Source organism: Euprymna scolopes, chromosome 21, assembly GCF_053919585.1.
Source record: "Euprymna scolopes isolate OS-2025 chromosome 21, ASM5391958v1, whole genome shotgun sequence".
NCBI classification, from domain to species: domain Eukaryota; kingdom Metazoa; phylum Mollusca; class Cephalopoda; order Sepiida; family Sepiolidae; genus Euprymna; species Euprymna scolopes.
In genome coordinates, this window is record NC_136502.1 from 112,060,958 (window position 1) to 112,065,957 (window position 5,000).

The following is a 5,000-nucleotide window of genomic DNA, read 5'->3' on the forward strand; positions in this document are numbered from 1 at the left end:
TGCGATATAACTGTAAGGACATCTGCTGTAGATCTAGCAGAACGGAAACCATATTGAGTGTCACTAAGAAGGTTATTTTTGTTGAGATGTTTGATTACTTCTGTATTTAATACAGATTCTAGCAACTTACTCATGACGCACAGGAGACTTATTGGCCTGTACTGAGAGGGGGATGAGCGATCACCTGAATTCTTAAATACAGGGCATACTGATGAGATTTTCCAGGGAGATGGGAAACTATTCTCCTTAAGACAACGTTTAAACAGTTTTGTAAGTATGGGCGCTAGTTCAGGTTGAAGTTTTTTGAGTACTATAATTGGAATACCATCAGGGCCAGTTGCTTTACTGGAATCAAGGTTTTTGATTAGCTTGGCAACATCACGTACAGATATACGTATATCACATAGCGTGTTTTCTGATACAAGAGGAAATATTGGGGGTTGGCGGTCTTGGTCGCAAAGGGTAGAATTAGCTGCAAAGTTCTTGACAAAGAGTTTTTTATATATATATACATTTATATATATATATATTTATTTTATATATATTTATTTACAGATCGATAAATATATATACTGTTATATATACATTTATATATATATATAGATATATTTATTTATATATACATCTAAATATGTATATATATATATATTTATATATGTTTATTCATATATATATATTTATATATATATTTATATATGTATGCATGTATGTGTATATATATTTTGCGGTAGAGAGGGCTCCCGTAAACCGTGGTGAAGTCAACCTTTCTAGGAGAAGCAAATATCTGATTAAAAAAGACCATAAAGCGGAAGACCAGTACCCGCATTAAGCTGGTCTGCAGTTTAATTTGTTGCTGGCTATCTTGCTCTTGCTTGTTGCTGGATCTCAACATTTTGAACCGAGAGAGAGACTTAGCTGTCGTACAAAGCTAAGACTCTGTAACATCATATTTGTATAGATACTCCCTCAGGCATTTGGGCTCATGGATTTTAAATGTTATAGGGAGTGGCACTCGTCTGACAAGACGTTGCAATCATCATGTGTGTATATATATATATATATATATATATATATATATATATATATAATAATGTAACAAATGAAGGTGTTAAGAGGTTTATACAAAAGTGCTCTATATCGAAGTAAGATAAGATACCGGATTTTTTTCTAAAATAATTAACCGATAATTATTAATTGTACAACACATTTATTGTAGCCTTTATTCAGTTATTTTATTATATTATCATTTAATTATATGTAAATAAATGATAAGAGTGGAAGCTCCTGATGAAAATTCAAAAACATTTAATTTTCCTGCAATTTCATGCATAGTTATTGTAAATTAACGATTATAGCCGGTCGAGAATTTCGAACCCGGCTATGAAGCTATCTCTGACTTCATTTCTAAGGAACAACCCAAACGGCCAACTTTAAATAATTGTTCTAATTTAAACATTTTTTTTTTTAATGTCGAGACTTCCGTCCATACTGATCTAATGATTACAACATCATGATCTGGGCATGTGAGCTTATAAGTGAGCAACTTTCATTTCAACTGTAAAGTGCTCAACAATAAGAACCGAGCTATTAAAGGGGCTGACGTAATTATTTACTATAATAATTTCTAAATATCTACAGACACTGGTGCTACATCATTTCGGGGATCATCAGTAGTTACAAGAACAAACAGCAGAAAACTTAGCCCAGTCTCATTATAAATTCATTCCAACCCAATAGGGCGTTTTCAGATGAGGGGATTAGTCGATATTTGAAAAGGCCCTATTTAATTGAAATAAATTTATAATTCAATCCAGCAATGTTGATGGTTGTATTTTTCTGTAACATTTGCTCTATCCTTTAGTGTAACACACACACACACACACACACACACACACACACACACACACACACACACACACACACACACAAGCACACACACACACATATACACACATACATAACACACGTTCTATATGCTTATTTATACAGACATTATTAGCTACATATATGCATACATGTTTCTACAGTACTTATTTTCAGAGAAAACTACGTCATAAGGTAAAAAATATAATTTCGCATGGTCTTTCTTACAAAAGATACTGTATGTAGCTAAAAATGTATAAATAAACATATTATAAACAGGCTCTATTCACGCATTTGAACACTTTGATAAACATGGGATTTTTAATGGATTTATATCTAGGAAACTAAAACTATACAACTATTGTGTGTGTGTGTGTGTGTGTGTGTGTGTGTGTGTGTGTGTGTGTGTGTGTGTGTGTGTGTGTGTGTGTGTGTGTGTGTGTGTGAAAGGGTACCAAGACATAAACACATATACATGTACATATTTGTATATATATAAAAGTGAGAACGTGTATGTGTGGGGACACTTCTTAACCTATATACTCAACAAATTTTTTTTTCTACAGACTTGAAATTTGGTATTTAGGGTATTCATACCCGTGGAAAACTTTTTAACCGGTTTTCAACCGGAAAAGGGTTGCTAAGGGGTAAAAATTGAAAAATTGTTATGTATGGGAAGTCATTGAACTTTTATCTGTTTGTCAACTGTTTCATAAATGCGCATGCGTGAATCGTTCACACGGCAGAATACTTGTGTTAAGAATAAGTAGGTTTCCAAACTCTTTTTAAAGATCCTGTCAAGCTGGTCTAATGGTTATCGTACGTGACTCACTGTCGTTAGGTTTTGGTTTCGATCTCCGCTCGAGATTCTTTTTTTTTTTTTTTTTTTTTTACTTACAAGAAGTGAACTGTTTAGAAAAAAACATAATACTCGCATGCACATGTTTCAGTTTCTTTCTGTTTTTTTTTTTACTTCATATTTTTTAAAGAAATTTAACATTACGTTTAATACCTACTGTATTTCTCTTTATAATAAATAAGAATTCGGCATTAATTAAATTATATTATTTATACGTATTTTACGACCGGGCAACGCCGGGCAACCTGCTAGCTTATATACAGAGTATCCCAATAAAATGTATGCGCATTGAAATGACCATTAAACCAACATTTATTAATTAAAAGAAAAGTTTCATACATTAAAACACTGTGAAAAAATATAGAAATGAATAAATTAACAAAAGTGTTACATTTATTGGCCATGGTGGTTCATGAACGGCTGATAATGCTCACTGATTTAATACAAAATGTTCCTAATCAACCCAATTGGTATGTTGATACATCTTCTTTCAATGCCTGCCTTCAATAACTCATTATAGCTGGTTTTATGATGTGAACGTTGTGTTTACACCCCACCCGCCCCCAAAAATGCACGGGGGTCAAATCCCGTGAGCGGGGACAGTACTCGATACTTCCTCTTTTGTCCTACCCATTTGTTTCGCAGGTGACTATAAAGATTTCTTACATCATCGTGATAGTGGGGGGGGGGGGGAGTTGCTCCATCCGTGTGAAAGTGTTATTCTTTATTTTTAAGCATCTCTTGGAAATATGGACTAGCGTATTCATGTAGCAAGTTGAGATAATTTAAAGGGTGTATACATTTTATTGGGACACCCTGTGTATAGATTGCAAAACTATGAGAATAGTTATGTTTTAGTTTTTTTTAACTCTACTGAGAGAAGGTGCAGTAATAGCAGGATTTTCAAATATGATACTATTTGAGGTATCGTATATATTCCCCAATCTATAATGAACACCAACGTGTATTTATTGGTGTCTATAACTATCTATTCAGTCATCCAAACTTAGCAAGTAAAAAAAAAAAAAAAAACTGTCGCAGAAAATATTTCAAGAGTTTAGGCAAGGGAAGAAGGCAAATAGCAAACCTGACAATCCCCCCTTCATAGCCTAAAATGAACTCGGAAAGAAACTGTCACTCTATTTCCAAAATGAGACGTTTTCTTTCTTTTTCCTGTCTTCTTTCTATGCGATTGTGTGTGTGTGTGTGTGTCGGCACTAACCCTATTCGAGTTTAACCGACTTCCTCCGAAGGAGGAAGTTTCATGGGAGCATGAAATTCACAAGCGGTCCCCAGCCGCATGTATAGCCCTGTCAGGGGAGATAACGACGTTAAGTTTTTGCAACTCTTGCAAGGAGGTGTCGACGTCCTCCTACATACAGCACCTGGAATTGCCAAATTGATCATTCAATTTTAACAATGACCAGAGTCAACGTTGCTTAACTTATGTGATCTGACGGGAACCAGTGTGTCAACGTGATTATGCCGTATTTCTATGCGATTGATACTTTTTGTTTTTTAAAACTTTCCAGTCTGAGACGTTTTCCTCTTTTTTTATTTCATCATCGATTGAGATGTTATTTTGCATAAATATTGATATTAGTGCGAATACTGACGAACCATAACTGTTTTTTTCTGACGAAGAATGTATACTAGTATTGAGTTGCCGACTATCAATCGGATGATCGTGGATTTGATCCTGGCTGAAGCGAAACTATCTGTAGATGATTATAAACACACACACACACACACACACACACACACACACACACACACACACATATATATATATATATATATATATATATATATATATATATATATATATATATAGTTTTCCAGAGGCACGTGTTCCATTGTCTCTAGGAAACAGAGAGTGTTTTCACAATGAAATTAGAAACCCGACCACCTGATCACTAACTTTGATCATCAGTTAGACATTTTCCCAATATATGTGTGTGTGTGTGTGTGTGTGTGTGTGTGTGTGTGTGTGTGTGTGTGTGTGTGCGTGTGTTACGGAAGATCAGAACAATACCGGTACCGTCGGTTTCAAATCCAAATAAAGGGAACCAATATCTGGGATACAAGGTCGGACACTCTTCAGCCCTTTGTCTCTCCCTGCTTTTATTTTTTTCTTAATAATCGACCACACGGCACACTGCTGGGGTTCTCTTCCACTAGTCTTACACGCATATGCACACACACACACACACACACACACACACACACACACACACACACATAATATTTTTTTATTTCTATGAATAGTGAAGTTTAG

At 34.7% G+C, this 5,000-nt stretch overlaps 1 protein-coding gene across 1 annotated transcript in view; it reads right to left on the minus strand.

Moving 5' to 3' along the window:
* The window catches only part of LOC145242994 (protocadherin beta-4-like), a 140,703-nt gene that overhangs the window by 135,129 nt on the left and 574 nt on the right, over positions 1-5,000 (minus strand). The gene's annotated exons all lie outside the window — the stretch shown is intronic.